Genomic DNA, 20,446 nt, shown 5'->3' with positions numbered 1-20,446 from the left:
CTTTATTTCTATACAGCAAATTTAGCATAAATATAACAGAACATGTTTGGGTCATTCACATAACCTTTTGTTGCCACAGTACTGAAAATAAAAACTAATGTAAAAATACACACACGCATAAATACTATCCAGAAGTGACACGTCATGCTGCATGTTAACCGTTTATATACTAAAGGTGTGTTTCACATGAGTTCTAGAACGATTGATAAGACTGTCACATCGCAACAATAAAACTATCGCAGGCCTATGGAATCAGTCTAAAACTAGCAACAACCATGAATATACTAAGATTTTTAAGTACTTTATTTGAAACGGTCAATTGTTAATTTTTACAAACACCTAAAATCTACAAACATCAATAATTTTTTAGTTAATTTAAAAGACATAAATGATAGGGTTGATGTTACAAATATCACAATTTTGTCCTTCGGATAACCCTGAGTAACTCACTGGTTAATATCAATTAGTTTAATAGCTAATGTGATTAACTGAACCTAGAAAATAGCAACAACTAAAAATTATAATATGAAAAAAATACAAAAGGGAATCATCAATAGCCGCGGTCGTAATTAGATCTCAGTTTGGTCAAGAGATTAAACTGCGTTAAAAATTTGTACTTGAAATCAGAGCTATTCTACGTAAATCACATGTTCTAGTGAGCTTTAGTTAAGATTCTCCAAGTGAGTTAGCGTTCTACTGTATCCATGAATAGCTTTCCTTAATCCTATTATCACAAAAGTGCCTCTTTACAAATGATCAGGGCTCGGACTTTTATCTATTTAACAGTTTGAAATTGTTAATATCATGCTAGTGTATGATTCTATAAAGTCAAAAGGTCCATCTGGAGTTTTTCTGATTGTGATTTTTAAAGCTCCGTGGTTAGGTAATTCGACAAATAGGATTTAGCATCGTGGCACAAACAGCGCATGACAAACAGTTTTGCGAGGATTCAGCCAATTGGTGGTAGACTGAATACTCATCTGTGAAATGTACTTCTCTCTTCGTATAAGACTTTGTGGCCCAATCACATAAGTGAGCACAAGTTCATTACATGTCTCACGACTAATAAACAACATATCTTAATGCACAGAAATTCAGGGTCACCATTGTAGTTGCTGAATATTATTTACCTTTGAAAGACTAAACTGGTTGGATGAATTCAGTATTCTGGTGTAAAGCAAGCATTACAGGCTGTTCTGTATTGACATCTAAAATCATAGCTTTCTATACCATAAGATGGAAGGAAATGTGGAGTTTGGTAATCTGTCAAGGTTCAGATCTTCATACAGGTTTAATGTATATCAAGACACACCTCAGTGTGTCGTGTGGCCAAACAACCAGTAGGAAACATTGTGTGTTTGGTTTGAATTTCACGCAAAGCTACACGAGGGCTATCTGCGCTAGCCGTCCATGATTTAGCAGTCAAAAAAAAGATTCAGTGTGTGACTTAAAGGAAAGAAATACGAATTGGTGGCCAAACTGGTAGTTACTCTTATACCATTGATAAGAATTTACAGTAAATATTCATTCACTAGCTAGTTTGATCACGTATTTTATTTTATCCACCATTTTGCATCAAATTCAACAAAAAACGCGGCTTAGCTTACATATATCGCAAGCTCAATCCTTTTTTGACCGCACCTTTTTTCTCACCTAAAGTGTTTTTGATTTGATAATATTATTTCAGGATACACATTTGCGTAATGGCAGTTTTTATCCCTCTGGTTATAATAATAATAATGTTAGGAAGCACATAAAAAGTAAGAAAAGGAGTCAGCCATTAGTTAGTGCAAACTTGTCAGTAACCACGTTTATTACATTAAAAAACAAACAACTAATGCATGTCAAAATAATTATGGTGCCATTGGAAATTGAAAACAATCATTAGTTAGGCTGCTATTCAACATCGTGCCTATCTTGTGTGTATGTCACATACAACTATCAGCCATGGTTGTACTTCTGAGGAAGAAATTTCATGTTCACCCCTTACATCAATCATAGTGTTATCATGACTAGCAACTTCACAAGCTAGTGCTCAGAGTTCCTTTCGTAGTATATTTCCATCATGATTCTACCTTCCAGATTTATTAAAATTGAATATGAACAAAAGTCTTAATTTTCTTTTAATTTATTCGAGTCAAGGAAACTAAAAAGTCGGTTACCGACGTGTGAAAAGAAACATTATGGTTGTAGCCTTTACGGTAGGTACCAATTCTAGCTGTCGTTTAGGTTATTAAACCTCTAGGTCTGTATATAATAAGACAATCTACACCTTTCCAAGTACTTTTTTTTTGTACAATTGTAGATAGGAAGATATCTTGACTGCTGAGTACAACAGCTCTTATGGATAGCTCTTTGCTTATTCTTAGTGATAAGTCAGAACCAGGAATATCATCTTGTGTTTAGTATACAACTGATCATAATATCAGTTTTCTTCAACTTACATTACTTCCTTCAACTGTAAGCTCATTTTTTATTCATCTTAACTTCAATTTTCCTTTACAATTATAATTATTTTCATTTGATCTGTGTACAACAGTTGTGTATTTGTTGTACCTCTTGTTTCGTTTCTTTTTTTTCACATACAAATAAACACACACTTTTAAATCCATTCTTGCTGTCAAAATATTGTTTCTTCTAATTATTTGTGGATTCTAACTACTTTTGTGCCCTTTATTCACTAATTAGAATACTACAACTTTACTAGTTGCTTACCTACATTATCAGCATATAATAGAGTTATTTATTAAGCACAACGTTCACAAAGAGCTATCTGTGCTCTGCCCACCACGAATATCGAAGCCCGATTTCTACCAGTATAAATATAACAAAGATCAGATTGCAGTTTCTATTGTATTTTTGACACTACACTGTTTATTGACCTGGTGATTTTCCTGAGAAGAAGTGTATAACAGTATTTCAGACACACCATGTTCATCACTGACGACGTGTTTTCGCTTAATACCAGAATTTATCACACAGACTGAAACACAACATGGTATGTTTGTTGTATCCCAGCCATCCCGAGGTGGTCTGGTATTGAAAAATACTTGCCATTAGCGAAAGCTATGATGGGCATGGTATGGTGATATCTGTCCACAAATATTTTATAATAAAAAAATATAGCAGTAGTAGGCGCACCAACATTCAATTCAAGTTGTCCTTCCTCCTTCTAAAGGAAAGGATCAGTTAAGTTGACACCGCACCATAGTTGTGCCATCAAAAGCTCAGGGTCATAATCACTTGGTTCTGTTGACTCATCAGTAGTTTCCTTGTGTAGCCATTATCATCGAGTCCAACAAGGTTAACAAATAACAGAGGTTATCCTGGTCCCTCTTGGCCAATAAGACAATATCGAGTAAACTTTGTTAGATTCAGAAGACAACCAGCCTCCTTCTGAAAACGCTATTCTACAGCTAACATGGATGTATTCAAGTTGAGAGTCGCTCTTACTGTAAAACAGAATAAAAAAGAAAATGAAAATGACAGTAAAGGTAGGAGGCAAATGAGTACTCACTCAACCATACAATCAAATCGCGATTATAGCACCGAAGTGTTCTTTCTCACCTACTCTGTCGTATTTGTCCCCTCAATGAGACTGGCAGATCTTCAAATTTACAACGCTAAGATCAGAGGTTCCATTCCCATCGGAGGACACAGCAGATAGCCTGATGTGGCTTTGCTATAAAAAAAAAACACACTCGCGTACCCCGTTTTTGTTTAGAGTTAGTGCGCATAAGTTATATCTACAATAACGAGAAATTCAAAAATATTTTAGTGAAAGGTGAATTACTGGGGAAGGCAAAGACTCGAGACCATAAAGTAGCTGGATACAGTGGATGTTCATGTTGCGTGGAGGTAGAAAACAAAACTCATTTCAGTTAGAATTATGCTCTAAACAAAAAACAATTTTGTCATAGATTTAGATATAGTGTTATGTGACCAGCATGTTTCTACGAAGTGGTTGCATATAAACTCTACAATTAATTTGCCGGAACAAACTGACATTGGACATATCTACACAATTACAAACATCAGGTTACACTGAACCATACTGTAAAAACACCAACATGTATCTGAACTAAACATAGTAAAGATAAATAAAATGCCATCGTTCTTAGTTGAACTAATCAGATGCAAGTTACGGGTTAACGACTCCACCATATTCTCACATAGGGGCCTTTTTTTTTTTATCAGTAGAGGCTAATGTGAACACTTACTCTAAATTGGAGGCATCTAAAAATATGCAAAACTTCTAAGACACAAGTTCAAAGCGGTCAGTACTGAGCTTCTACAGACAACCGAAAATCTGGAAATGTATACGAACTTTGATACTATAGAATTCAAGTAATAAGAAGTAGGATTAATAACAACATCACACTTGTTAGCAATTTCTCCGCAAACGCACTGAAAATTAAAACTAAATTTTACGCAAAAAATATGAATATATTTTTGTTTTGATGTTTTTGCAGTTAAGCGCAAAGTTACCCAATGGACTATCTGTGCTCTGACCATCACGTATTGAAACCTGGTTTCTAGCGGTGCGAGTCCGCAGACATACTACTGTGCCACTAGGAGCATAAATATAAGTAACCATACTCGTCATGCAATTATTCTCTGTTTGATCTATAGATGAAGTAAATCGCCATGTTTCGTTAATACATTCACTACACTTTGTCTGAACCTTCCTTTCAATGGATCCAAACATTTTGTTATCGCCACATTCCTACCAGGACAACTTGTGATGAATGCATTCTTGTTGTATCATTTTTGTCACATTACAGCTTTTGCTACGAGCACTAATTTTCTGGCACATACTTTTTTAAAATATGAAATTCATTGGTGAGTATAATAAAGTACAACAGATCGTAAATTGTACAAACATTTTTGGGGTCATTGCAGTGTGGATTGTATTTTTGACACTATACTGTTTATTGTCCTCGTGAATTTCCTGAGAATAAGTGTATAACAGTATTTCAGACACACCATGCAATTAAACATTTTGATTTGAATTCAAAACACCTTTAACCTTGAACATTTGCAAATATAATATACGCGTGATAGTGCTGAATCTAGTAACAAAACCTTTCGTAACGATGCGACAATGACTTGGATCCCATAACGAAAGTGTTTTTCATAGCAAAAACTTCCATGTCATAAAATGTTCCAGACTCCTTTCAAACGCATACATTAGCATAAATTATACTGAACATTTATGTGCATTTTATCATTTAAATCAAAAGAACATAAAGAAAGAAATCTGAATGTCAAAATTCTTTCATACACACAACACAAAGTGCAGCAAAGATGTGATGAAATCTGGACATTACTGTAAAAATAAAAAGCAATAAAAGTTTCAGTTTGCCTCCTAAACCTAGTTGTTTCGACAAGCATTTTCATTAACCCTAGATCATCCACTATTAGTTGCAAACAAAATCCCGACACAAATATGCAGCGTCTTAACTATATAGAAAGAAGCTACCTAGGAATAGTATATGGTACTAGCATAGACTATAAGAAATCAATTTAATAGCACTCCACAAATAAACCTTGATAAAAACAGTATGTAACACTATATAAAGTCATCCCTTAAGTAATGTCCGATTTTAGGTTCAGAAAAACAGAAAATATTTCAAATGTTTTTAAATGTTATTTAATCAATAATGTACGTTCCACTATTATTAATTACTTCCTGCCAACAATTCACAAGCTTCTGAATGCCACTTCTGTAAATTTATTGGGGTTTGAAGGGAAAAAAATGTAGAGAGGGTAGCTTTGACATCTTCATGTATTCCAAGCTCTTTTCCATCAAGATAGTTCTGCAAATTCGGAACAGATGATAATCAGATGGGGAAAGGTCTGGAGAATAAGGAGAATGTAAAAGTTTCTCCCAATCTAGCTCTTCAATCTTTACAGATGTGATTCTTGCCGTATGAGGTCGTACATTATCTTGGTGTAACCCAACACCTTTACGACTAACCAAAGCAGGCCTCTTTTCTTTCAGTGCAACATTCAAGCGCTCTAATTGTTGACAATAGAAGTCTGATGTAATCGCTACATCGAGTGGCAGAAGCTCGAAGTGGATCATACCAACAATATCCCACCAAACACTTAACAAGATTTTTCTAGGGTGGAAGTCCATTTTGGGCTATGCTTTAACTAGTTTACCTGCGTTAAATCATTGTCTGCAGTGCTTAACATTTGTATAATATATCCATTTTTCATCTCCAGTCACTAACCTGTCCAAAAAGGTGAGTTACGTTCACGAGAGTGCAGAAACGTGCAAATGTCCGCTCTTGCTCTAAAGTTGGTTTCTGTCAAATTATGGGGGACACATTTTCCAAGTTTGACACCTTTCCAAGCTGTTGCAGATGACAGTGAACTGTTGAATGGGTTGAATTAAGCTTCTGTGCCAGTTCTTCAACTGTTACAGCACAATCTTCATCAAGTGCAGCTACCAGCAAGTCATCATTAAACTCAACAGGACGCCCTGACCATGGCGCATCACTTAAGCTGTAGTCACCTGATATGAACTCCTGAAATCACCTTCGAGATTTTTTTTAAACGCATAAAGCATTATATGCCTAATGTGCTCCTCAGACACATTTTTCTTCATAAGGGTTTATTTTATTAACGATCTGAAAAAATGTAGTTGGGTTAGTTTCTTTTATTTGTCTGAACATTTTTATACACTTCCTACTACATATTTTATTCATTAACGCCTTCTACAAAGACAGAAATTATGATGCACTTTCTGTACTAAATTTTCGGACATTACTTATATATTTGTTGCCATGCTTCGTCCCAAAAGAATTGTCAGTAGAGAGATCACATAAAAGCTTTACGTGATGCTGGTTAAACTCTTCGACAAATCCCGCAGACTTGAAATGCAACCCAAACACTGTCAAGTACACCCTAGATCGTGAGACCGATATTGTTAAATTTGAAAATAAGAAAGAAAGGGACAGAACACCTAAACTCAATGATACTGATGTTAAGTATCTTCGTTTATGTAGCCTTCAGGACAGAAGGAAGACTGACACTGATTTCAAGCATGAGATAAACAATATGTACTAAGTAACAGAAAAGTGTCCAGATCTACAGTATCAAGAAGACTCAACGAGAATGGAACATTTGGTTGTGTAGCAGTTAAAAGAAAACCTTCATTTCGATCTCCAAATGACTGAAAGTTGGTAAAAAGTACAAAACTGGACTACTGATGACCGTAAAAGGGTATTATGAACAAATGAATCCAAGTTTGAAATATCTGGTTCAAAATGTAAGCATGAGGCTTGGAGGTGTTTTTCTCCTGAGGCAACAGAAGATAATTGCAAAATAGATGAAATAATGGACCAGTGCAAGTGCCATCAGATAATGCTCTGTCATGGTATACCCAGTGATTTGAATATTATTGGTAAAGGACTCTACTATCAAGAAGATAATGATCCCAAATACTCATTCAACCTATGCAAAAAACCCTTAGCTAAGAAAGAAGCTGCTGGACTCATTTAAATCATACAGTGGCCTTCTCAGAGCCCCGATCTCACCCAAGATGAGTAGATCTGGGATTTGATAGATCAAAAACTTTTCAACTCAGAAGTTACTTCCAAATCAATTTCATGGGAATGTATTAGAAACATTTGGAGTAAAATCCCAAAGGGCACGTTGATATGTTGCAGTAATGACTAACAGACTTCTACAGTTATTAAGGCAAAAAGGGGGACACCAAAATATTAATTGTTTACTAAACTCAATCACTACCACTGAGTTTCTGCTGTACTAAATATAAAGATTAATAAAATTTTGATATTTTGCCCAAGATTTTCTTTTTATTGTAAGGTTCAAACTGCTGTAACAAACACGTAACAGAGAGTTGTAGGAGGAAGGGAAGAGGGACGTGATTTCAAAGATGAAGTGTTCATAGTTCACATTTGTGCCACCAAATAGCGCTACATGTCTAGAGGATGACCTTCCCTTCCCCCCTATCGACACACATGTATCGCCCTCTATTGGCGTGCCACTCAGGTGAAGAACATACTTATTGTCCCTTTTGGGATGAATTAAAGGTAAGTGTAACAACGAATTAGTGCTGAAAATCATTAACCAATAAGTTTGAATTACTGTATCGACTTAAAAGGGACGAATTAATTATAATTGTAATATTATTAAGTGTCCTTTTTTATGATGATTTAATTTGTTTGTTTGTTTGTTTCGCACAAAGCTACTCGAGGGCTATCTGTGCTAGCCGTCCCTAATTTTGCAGTGTAAGACTAGAGGGAAGGCAGCTAGTCATCACCACCCACCGTCAACTCTTGGGTTACTCTTTTACCAACAAATAGTGGGATTGATCGTCACATTATAACGCCCCCACGACTGGGAGGGCGAGCATGTTTGGCGCGACGCGGGCGCGAACCCTCGGATTACGAGTCGCACGCCATATGCGCTGGGCCATGCCAGGCCCGATGATTTAATCAATCAATTAGTGATTAAATATAGACTTCATGAGACATGTATTGTATAAGTCACGGCTGCTAAGAAACACTTTCTCTTCTTTGTGGTACTATTACATAGTCATCCGTCATGGCGTCCTACCAACGCGCTCCTGTCGAGACACTGTGACGCCCTCTGGTTGTACAAATGGGAAAAATAGCGTCGTATCTTTGATGGCATTACCTTTCTCCCCAGAGGCAGCCAATCAGCACGCGCATCCTCTTAGAGTCCTAAAATTTGTCTTAACACTCGCACAGTACTATACGTAAAATGCAATTTTCGCACAAGTAGTTAAAAATTCAGATTATAGTATATATAAATTCACTTAAGAATATGACAGGTATCGTCTAAACCCTACATCTGGTGTCAAATTCAGGAAAATGAGTAACAGGTGTACTAAACAATAAGAAATAACCTCATCGCATTTCTCCACAATTCTAAAATAGTGACTCTGATATACACCGCTGCCCAAAATTTTAAGACCAATTAACATAAAGAAAAAATATGCATTTTGCGTTGTTAGACTCAACCACTTATTTGAGTAGAGCTTCGAAAGATGAGAATAAGAAAAGGGAAAATAAAAAACTTTTTTAGCATTTAATAGAGAAAATGTGAACACTGTGAAATTGGCCTAAATACTAGCTGGTCAAAAATTTAAAACCATACTGAAACAAAGTGTTAATCGGTAAACACGTAACGAAATTTAGTCATTTGTGTTCAAGCATTAGCGTTGTCAACATCTCCTACTGACATCTCCTGTGTTACATTGGGTAAAAACATTGCAAAGGCTAAAGAGTTGATAGAATTTGAACGTAGCAGAATTGTGGAGCTGCAAAAAGGTCTCTCTCGACGTACCATCGCTGGTGAGATTGAGTGTAGTAAAACTACCGTTGCAAATTTCTTAAAAGACCCTGAGGGATACGGAACGAGAATTTCAAGTGGTCGACCCAAGAAAATTTCGCCGGCGTTGAGCAGGAGGATTCGAGGGGTTGTCCAGCAAGATACCAGCCGATCGTCGAACCAGATTAAAGCCCTTACGGACGCAGAATGCAGCTCAAGAACAATAAGACGGCATCTACGAGAGAAAGGCTTTAAAAACCCTAAACGTCTTCAAAGGCCACGCCTTCTTCCACACCACGAAACAGCTCGGTTAAACTTTGCTGAGAAGCACCAAACATGGGACGTAGAAAAGTGAAAGGTTTTGTTCTCTGATGAAAAAAAATCTAACCTGGATGGTCCAGATGGCTTTCAACGTTACGGGCACGATAAAAATATCCCATCGGAGACATTTTCTACATGACACAGTGGAGGAGGTTCCATCATGATCAGGGGTGCTTTCTCCTTCCATGGAACAATGGAGCTTCAGGTTATACAGGGGCGTCAAACAGCAACTGGCTACATTGGCATGTTGGCGAAAGCGTCCTTATTGACTGAAGATACTGACTTGTGTGGAAATGACTGGATCTTTCAGCAGGACAACGCTACGATCCACAACGCCCGCAGGACTTTTTCATGGCGAATAACGTGATTCTTTTGAACCATCCAGCGTGTTCGCCCGAATTTAACCCCATTGACAATGTTTGGGGGTGGATGGACGTCAATTCCAAACAGTGCATGATCTTCGTAAAGCCATCCTCACCACCTTGAATAACATTATATCGACCATGCCAAAGCGAATGTTTGCAGTTATTTCCAATGACGGCCGTGCAACTCACTACCGAGACCTTTTGTTGGGCATTTCCTACCATGTTTAGGACTTCTTTTTGGTATGGTCTTAAACTTTTGACCAGCTAGTATTTAGACTAATTTCATAGTGTTCACATTTTCCCTATTAAATGCTAAAAATGGTTTTTAATTTTATTTTCCCTTTTTTTATTTTCATCTTTCGAAGCTCTACTCAAATACGTGGTTGAGTCTAACAACGCAAAATGCACATTTTTTATGTTCATTGGCCTTAAGATTTTGCCCAGCAGTGTATATGATGTTTTTACATATTCTTTTTTTTTTAAGTTTCACACAATTAAGGACAAGTAACACAAACGCGAATCTTTGCACACTGTGGGCTTAATAGTGCGTGATATTTATATTGGTAATTTTATTTATACATCAAGTACGTACGTAATATCTTAAGTACCTGTCTACTTTTAGTTAAGACGATAAATACGAGGTATTTCACAATGTGCACTTTCAATACGACTTTATTTATATAATCTATACAGCAAGTTGTATCTGTAAAAATCCTCAACTAACATTTAATAAAATGTTGAGAGACACATTACGCAAAAAATAAATATCCACCTGTTGGGCTGTTATTCTCATCCTATACAGATGCAAAGTTGCAGCTACGCAGGTTTAGAAGACTGGACTATGTTGTATTGATACAGCTTTTTATTATCAGTCTACTTTTTATTCAGATACACAATTTCACACTAAATTTAAGACTAAATGTTAAACAGATTTACAGTTATCCTCTCCAGGTTGTTGAGACGAAATTTTGTTTTAAACAGAAAGCCAAAAGCTATTCATGTGAAGAATATACTGGGTTCCGTACTGAACTGTAAGTCCTTGTTTTTAACGTACCCTTTACTTTGGAAGAAGTCATTTAATGAAATAACTTTTCAACTGCAAGCCAAGCAACCCACACAGTTAAATTGTTTCAGAATATGAAAATCAGAGATAAATGTTGGTTATTTACTATTTTCGGAAAAGTATCGAAATGCAAAAAACTAAGTTAGAATAAACACAACTTAGCGCGTGAAATAATTGATTTTACACCAAAACCACTAGAATAACTGAAAATTAATCTTCATCTCGGTTGCGAAATATTCTGTGAATATACAGCATACCGACATAGTTTTGCTTCTTCTCACCAGTCAGAAAAACCTCTTTCAAAGAAACAGTACCAACCAAACGAGTTTTCCCACTGATTTCTTTCACAATCATTCGCTTTTTTGTTATAGAACGGTTTCCTGTCTTGAAATCATAAATTAAAGATTTCTGTATAGAAACGTTTATTCATGCTACTATAATCTTTGCTGCCGATAAGTACGGAATTAAACAGAAAAAAACAACAACACACACACTCTCGATAATCAGTGACAATAAGGCTAATTCTTGAGTAGGTGTAAATATATTCATGTTAACCGTCTATTCACCTTTTCTCAGATTACAAATGCAGTCTTCAGGCAACACACAGTACGCACGTACGCAAACTACCTATTTCCAGGTAGCTGGTTTATACTTGATGTTTAGTTAGTATACAGAAATCCGCGCTGACATACCCTGAAGGGTGAAAAATGTTATTCAATGGCTATCGATACAAAGAATTATGTAGTTCTTTTCAGTGATCCGGTTTTGATTTCCTCTGTCGCCTTCCTGACATATTGTCAAAATCGCGCATGCTTACACATATATACTTTTGTAAATGCTAATCTTTTAGTAGAATAACTGGAAATGAAAGCAAAAATTAACCAAGATAAATCTAATAGCGATAATACCATTCCCTTCTCTCTTTCCAGATTTTTTCCATAGCTTGCAAGAAAAAGCAACTTCAAATGTTTAACATTCTACTACTTTATATATCGTCAAATAAAATATATACATAACAATTCTAATGTTAATCCCATTACACATTATGATACACATTCTCTGGCATCTTTCCCCTCTCAAGTCTAATAGGCCAACAAGGTTCTCATGCCTTAGAAATACTTATCCACGTTTTCACTTTAATAGCATTACGAAAATAATAATGTTAATTAAGACATTGTTTGTTATTAAGCACAAAGTTACACAAAGAGCTACATGTGCTCTGCCCGTCACATGTATCGAAACCTGGCTTCTAACGGTCCAAGTCCAAACATATCACTGGGACATAACTAAGATAAATATGTGAAAATCGTGTTTACAGATAGCATCAGCTTAAGGAGGAATGACATTTCCCTAGGAGTGAGAACTGATTAGGCACAAAAAACATTTACAAAAACGATTTATATAAAAAGTCAGATATATTTTTTCGTAATACTTTATATTTCATACATTTTTATTGAAATATTTATTTCTAATTCTTACGCTAATTGCAATATGAAAAATCTGAAGTTAAAACAATGACTTCCAAGCCTTCTGCTCAAGAAACGTTAAAATATTAAAACTAAATTCTCACAAACTTGTTCGAGATATTTCATATACTTAACTAAACGAATGCAAATTATTCTTAACATTGCGGCATCCTAAATCTATAAACAAATTTCAAAATAAAAATTATTGTGATTTTTTTCTATTGTAGAACTCTACAGGGATTTCCAATTGTAACCATAAATTTCTTTTCATGTTTTCCCATCACGCCTTTACTGTGATAAGATATTTTAACTTAGCAATCGCGAAAACCCAGTAAACTTGTTTAGCATTCAAAGAAAGGCAAGCAGGCATTTTTTGACGCTGAGTAACGGCCAAACTTACACGCGAGTGTTGAGCCCTGAGAATGTCTGCATTGGAGCCAAAGTGTGACGTCAGTCAAATTTACTTTTGTTTCAAGGGGTTCCAAGAAATTATCCGGCCTTGTTTGTGATTTGAGACCCCGAGCAGAATGCACAAACATTTTCAAGATTTTTATTTATTTATTTATCTTTTACTATTCCCTTTTTTAAGTAATATCATTTATTCAGCAAGATTTGCATTTCACGCAAGCCCCTCGCTAGTACAGCGCTAAGTCGACGGACTTACAACGCTAAAACCAGGGGTTCGATTCCCCTCGGTGGGCTCAGCAGATAGCCCGATGTGGCTTTGCTATAAGAAAAACACATACACACACACATTTCACGGAAAAATAAAAGACAATAATATATGACGAAATTCATGTATTTGAATTGGAATTTTTTTGTAATTTCCGCTTATATATCCGTGTTGCCAAGTTACAAGATAACACTCGAATGTACCTTTTACGTGCTTTTAAGTGTTGAAGGAAAAAATACTAAAACAGAAGAAATACAGCAAAGGCTACACTCAACGAACATGTAGCCTTGAAAATCCTAAAACTGGCAGAAACGTCAGGTTTACTTTTATTTATAAATTGGTTGAGTTTTACACTTACTCCTACTGATTTATAGAAATGATTTTTGATCTGAAATAAAATCTTTATCCTGACATTTATTTGGATCGCTATCATGACCGAAAGTTATACGAATAAAGGCATTTCAAAAAGAAAACTAAATAATATTTTTAGGGAATATTCAGTATAAATTATCCAATATTAGAAACTCAATTCATTTGTAATTATTGCTGGAAATTCAATAAAGTGAAGTAATTTCAAAAATAAGTTGCCTAAATTATGAATGCTGCATACGAAGTGCAACGAAAACTGATTTTATTAAAGCAAGTACCAAAACCACACATAATGAAGGGTGAATAACAAAAAGTTCATTTTAACTCAATCAGGAGATTCACTTCACTATAAGTAATTCAAGTGTCAGACTTTGTTACGACAGTCAGCAGCATTAGTATCAGAGTTATTATTCAGTAGTATTATTCTAACGTGTCCTATCGTTGGGTAGATTCTTTTGGAATATTTGGTAAAAAATAATGCCAGGTCCAGTATGAGTAACGATAACGACTTAGTTTAGTCCTTAAATTTACGTTTAATAAAGATAACGTTCACTTGTAGGCCTAACTTCACAAACAACGTTACAACACAAACTTTGATATTAGTATACGCCTAATACAACAATCAACATAACTGTAGAATTTCCTCATTAATCAGTCGATAACAATCAAACTAACTTTGTAACTGAATAACGCACACACCAACTCTAACTAACTGATACTAAACTGAATCAACCATTGAATTAATACTTTACTAATTACCTTATCAACTCAATGAACTTACTTAATCTTGCAACATTTACATTAAATTCGTTTTCTACTTATTACAATAAGCTTCTATGCAAATTACACCATGTGATGTAAACTCAAGCTATTGAACAAACATGCAATTTAAAATAATTAAAAATATATATTTTGACACTGCCCCTTTCTATACTGTGAATTCCTTTTAATAATACTAATATACAATTAAATAATACACTAAACTTAAAATTCCATAGTTACAAAAAGTTATTATTTACATTTTTATACAAAATCTGATATGTTTTTAAACTAAACTGTCTAATCACCAAGTCTATTTTGGTCACGTTCTCTTCCAAAGTCCATGATATAGAGATAGGATAACCTTTTGTCTTTACTGCCAGTGAGGTGAGAGTTTTTCCATAGGTTACTCCTCTAAAAGAGGTCTTGAGAGAAACTTTGGACTCTTCAACACGTTGACTTTCTCCTGGAAATTCTCTCTCTGATATATCTCCTTTTGGTTTGGGCTACCTGTCCTTCTGGAATCTATAATCCACATCAATGATTATTTTCAGCACAAGGCCTACTTAACTTTGGAATTCAGCCTTTCTCACGATGAGGACTGTAAAGTCACAAATAACATGGATGGTATTTCATAGGTTTTCTGCACATTCTGCACAGGACTGCAAAATGTGACTACATGAAGTCCAATGGAACTGAATTCTATCCCAAACATCAATGATGATGGTGTTTTAATGTAGCTTTTTATACTACCCATTCAATAGTTCACATTTTCTGATACTCATCCACATAAACATTTAATTGAGTCATACTCTGAGGATGAAGGATGCATTCCTGTTCTGGACTTTCCAATTCCAAGGATCTAAAAGATTCTCACAACATAAAGTAATTGCGAGTTTCATCCCCGATCCGAGTGAATCTCCATAAGCTTTCTAAGCCTGGTAGCAAATTCACTGATGTGTTTCCCTGCTACAAGTTCTGCTTTGAAGTTAGGAACATCAAATGCCTCTGATCATTTGGTGAAAGAGTACAACACTACCAACATGTAGTTATTCCCACATTTACTATCTGGCAGAGGACCAAGCACATTAATAACAAATTTCTCAAGTGGGGCTCCAACAGAATACTTATTTAGCTGCCTATTTGGTTCTTTCATGGATGTTTTTGCTCACAGATATAGTTCACACAATTTACACCAATCCTCCACAGATCCCTTTAGAGCAACCACCTCAATAAAGTTCTCTTAGTTTCTTCAGTCTTGTTAACACCTAAGTGTGCATCTGTTGGAAGATTGTGGAAATGACAGAATGCCTAAGGATAAAGTGACTGTAGAAGTACCAACTGCAGTTGTTGATTATGCTCACTGGTATCTTCCCATTTCCAAAATAATGACCCCTCTAGAAATACATTGAATCCTACTGACTGTATCGAGCAACTGTTTGTCAGTGGAATTTCTCTGCACCATTTCCAATTTACTCAATAACTGGTTCCACCATTGTATCTTTTTCATGAGGATCTTTGAGTTGACTGTTTAACATGTTAGTTCTTGATCATCCCTGCTAAATGTACTATACTGGACTCTACTCTCTTGTACTTTAACTCAGTAGTTCTTACTATCTCGTGTTTCCTTTTTCTCACAGTGTTCAGAATTCACTAACAACAAGTGGTTTCAAGGATAGTGTATCAGCATTTCAACAGTTCCATCCAGCATGATACATAATGTTAAGGTTGTGTTCCACAAATATCTGGAGTCATATTAATTACTAGCTTTTCAGTTGCAAAAATTCATCACCTACTTCAATGACGTATAATCTGTTAAGAATATAAAATGTTTTTCCTACAGGTAATAACATAATTACTTAAGACATGAAGAACACATTTTAGCTTTCTGTGTGGTACAATAACCATTCCCTACAGTGTTGTTTTGCTATAGCAAGCAATCACTTGTTCTTTTCCATGAGATACTTGTGATAGCACTATTCCTACTGCAAAATCATTAATATCTGGATCTAAAATGAGTGATATTCAAGAGCTGGGCATGCTAATAAAGAATTACTGGTTAATTTTTCCTTCAGTTTGTTGAGCTCACGCTCACAATTATATGCCCAACCAATCTTATTTAATTTTAAGTAATTTGTATAAAAAAAACAGTTATAGTAAACTCCAGTCAAATTTTTTTCATCACTGGAACTAATTCCACACTTTTCCTTATCATAATGAGTCAAAAAAAACTCTAGCACAACCCATATTCTCATTTTCCTCTTTTAATAACGAATTTATCTCGTTTAGATCAAATGGAAAAATTTCAGCTGATCTTTGCCCCATAAATCCTGTTTTCTGATGTCTGGTTAGTTCTTTGTTGGACCTTTGCTCTGCTAGGCCTTTGGAACACATCTTTAGGTTAATGTATCCTTAGTTTATTGACAGTTTTTGATTCCTTACAGCAGTGGTTCCCAACCAGGGGTGCTCACACCCCCAAGGGGTACGAGATAGAGTTCCAAGGGGTGCGAGATAAAATTTGTTTTGGCCACCTTCACCTTTATTCTTAAATAAATATTTACTGTGAGGGGTAGGAGAACATATTAAATGTTTTTAGGGGTGCAGGGCATAAAAAAGGTTGGAAACCACTGCCTTACAGTCTTGGATTTAATGACCAGTTTCCATATTTATAACAGTTCTCTTTTACTGATGTCCTTTACAGATGTTATTTCCTATAGACTTCTGTCTGCAATTCCTAGTAATATGTCCTTTCAAGAAGTCCTATTATATTTTCATATTTATTCCACCATTCTGTGTTACTACTTATCTAACTAATTATTTCAGTTCTTCTATACCACCATCAAAATGAGATATTTCACTACTGCTTGATCTAAAGATTCCCTAACTTCTTAATGGTCTCTTTGGTTGTTTATCTGCAGCTTTAATGCAGGATTTAAGCTTTAAAACGATATACTTTGTTTCAATCTAATTGTTATATCCTGGTCTGTTAAAGCATTTATGAATTTATCACACGCTAACAAATCCAATAATACACATTGAGCACACGGGTAAAATAATTAGGAAAACATTTCCAAATATTGCACAGGTTTGTTAGTGACATAGCTGGAGTAGTCCAAAAAGGTCCATCGTTCACAGACAACACATTCATAAGAATAAAAGGTGTAGATAAAGTAGTTTCTCTTATTTTATATTTGGTCTTTTGCATTGAAATTCTTAGACAGATGCAAAACGAGGTGCGACTGGTTTGGTCTTTGATTTTACCAATTAATTTGGATTTATTTCAGTACTTCTTTAATTTTGTCATTACAGCCTTTGTACTTTGTTCATGTCTTTCTGGACTTCTTTAACCTTATTGTTATAATATATCTAGGCATCTAAAGTACCTTGTTGTTCTTGTCTTCCACAGTCATATTTATTTATTTTTTCCAAATTCTTCCTTAAAACTGAGTCTGTCCTTTAATTCATCTCTACAATCTCGTCTGTTAACTATTATTATTTTTTTTATTTTTCTCTAGATACCTTCTTGGTCTTCTTTCTCTTTTTCTTGATCTTCATTTCACTTTTTCAACATCTGCAACAAATTTTCGCGCTAATTTCGTGATTAGGTTATCTATCATCTTGAATTCCAAATTTAATCAAATTTCTATTTTATTTCCACCAAAATAATCCCGCTTCTGACACCACAGTTGTAAATTGTTCTATCACTGGGCAGAATATTTTGGATTATTTGATAAAAATAGTGCTTTTTCTAATACGCATAACAATGAAATTAGTTTTTATTTCTTAAATTTATAATTGCTAGAGGCTTAGTTAAGTTGTACATCTAACTTCACTAAAAAGTTGCAAAAGATACTTCGATTCAGATGTACTTCTAACTCACAAATTAATTTGCAGAATTTCCTCGTTAATCGGTCAGTAACAATCACTCTGACAGATGCACTAACTTTCACTGTCTAATTAACTAACTAACTAACATTAAACTAAAACACTATTTGAAACAATAATTGACTAACTTACTAATTCACTGAAATGACCAACTTAACACAGTCTGATAATACTTATATTGTACTTGTTTTCCACTACAGGAAGCTTTTAGGCATTTATGTCATGTAATGTAAAGACCCTTTTGTGAACAAATATTAAAAATATTTAAAAAGTATCATTATATATTACACCATCCACTCTTTTGCAAACGAAAATTTATTTTGCAGTTACACACTACAATAACACTTTCGTGGCTTGCAGCGAGATCAAATAAATGCTGCTCTTAGAAAAAGAAGAGAAAAGAAACTGCATTAAAATAATACTGTGTCGAGCGCAGCCGGATACTTAACTTGACACACTGTACCAGTCAATTTTCGAAGTTCGCGCCTCGTTACTACAAAATAATAATAAATCACGCGCATTTTTGAGCCATCAATGCGTTGCAAGAGTGACGGTCAAATCCCACTATATGATTAAAACCTACAAGTTAGTAGTATATGAAATTAAGTAGCTGCTTTCTCTTCAAATGGTAGGCCCGGCATGGCCCAGCGTGTTAAGGCGTTCGACTCGTAATTCGAGTGGGATGTTTGAATCCCACGTGCCCCAAACATGCTCTCCCTTTCAGTCGTTATAATGTTATATTCAGTTATAATGTTACGGTCAATCCCACTATTCGTTGGTAAGAGAGTAGCCCAAGAGTTGGCGGTGGGTGGTGATGAGTAGCTGCCTTCCTTCTAGTTTTGTACTGCTAAAATTAGGGACGGTTAGCGCAGATACCCCTCGAGTAACTTTGCGCGAAATTCAAAACAAACAAACAATTCTCTTCAGCGTATCACTTCGGATAGCTATCGTGGATAACCCTCAAGTAGCTTCGCACGAAATTCAACAATAAAATAACTGTTGTTTAACCTTTTGCACAAACACAGATAAAGGTTCCGTTTTTCACAACGTGTAAGCATCTAAGCATTCATAATTCTAGCGCCATATCCAGGCACAAAACTAAAGTCTATACTATGTAAAAACTACATTAACACAACACCAACATTATTTATAAAATACAATGTGATAACTGTCACGACCTCTATATTGGAAAAACAAGTAAAAAAAAATTGAAACCAGATTCACAGAACCCAAAATGTCACCTTCACACGTTTTCGAACACTGCAAATCAAATAAACACAACATAACCATAGAAAACACTCAAATACTAAATAAAGAAACAAAGGCAAAATTAAAGAAGCCTTACTTATATAACAAATCAAGCCCAAAATAAACCAATACAAAGGAACCCCTTTATACCAATATTAATAAATATAAACCAAACATCTAAGCACGCCCTCTACATTCCTACACTCAATTACACAACCCCCTTCAAACATGTGGTCAGTTGCCTCTTTCTTTCTTAATGAACCTGACGATGACCGAGAAGGTCAAAACGTTGTTCGCTCCTCTACATAAAAGTTTTCTCAATCCATACCAGCCGTTTTTACACATATATTTTTCAAAGCTCATTATAACACAATAGAAAAAAAAACAACATTCGTCACGCTCACTTCTATTTGTAAGTTATAACAATTAAGTTTTTTGAACGTGTCATCTGAGAACATAAGACTAAGCAGAAGAACTAAAAGTAATTTGTACAATCCGTGTTAGCAATACCAGGAGGTTTATGCAACAGGCCTTATGAATCAAAATGCGATACCTTTCAGCTGTTCTGCCAATTGACCAAGGTAATATAATAAATCACTGAAAAGTATTAAATGTGTGTTCTTTTGTTACCGTTTTCGACATGTTTTTTTTGTTGTTGTTGTTTGTTTTTACTTAAAAGTAAAACAGTTATTAGCACAGGCTTTGTTAGTTATTCATATTTTAGTATCCATATAAATTTCAAGACCTATTTATATTCAACTAAATTCAACTTCGAATTTAATATTCATACTTCACGCTCTTGACAAGTCCGGTTTGAATTTCTAACAGAAATGTGAAACAAGTGAGCTAAAAACAAAGTTATTTAGCGTTTCGAAAGAGATCGCAATCCATTGCCATAACATGAAAAGTAAAGTTCACGAACAGATATCGTTGAGCATGCAATACGTCTAAAGACTGAATGCCAGAG

General features: G+C 35.1%; 1 protein-coding gene across 3 annotated transcripts in view; it reads right to left on the bottom strand.

Moving 5' to 3' along the window:
* LOC143253025 (ankyrin repeat and BTB/POZ domain-containing protein 2-like) overlaps positions 1-20,446 on the bottom strand; it is a 112,262-nt gene that overhangs the window by 88,135 nt on the left and 3,681 nt on the right. The gene's annotated exons all lie outside the window — the stretch shown is intronic.

Source organism: Tachypleus tridentatus, chromosome 6 (assembly GCF_004210375.1).
Source record: "Tachypleus tridentatus isolate NWPU-2018 chromosome 6, ASM421037v1, whole genome shotgun sequence".
Classification (NCBI taxonomy): Eukaryota; Metazoa; Arthropoda; class Merostomata; order Xiphosura; family Limulidae; genus Tachypleus; species Tachypleus tridentatus.
This window is presented reverse-complemented; position numbering and strand designations above follow the sequence as displayed.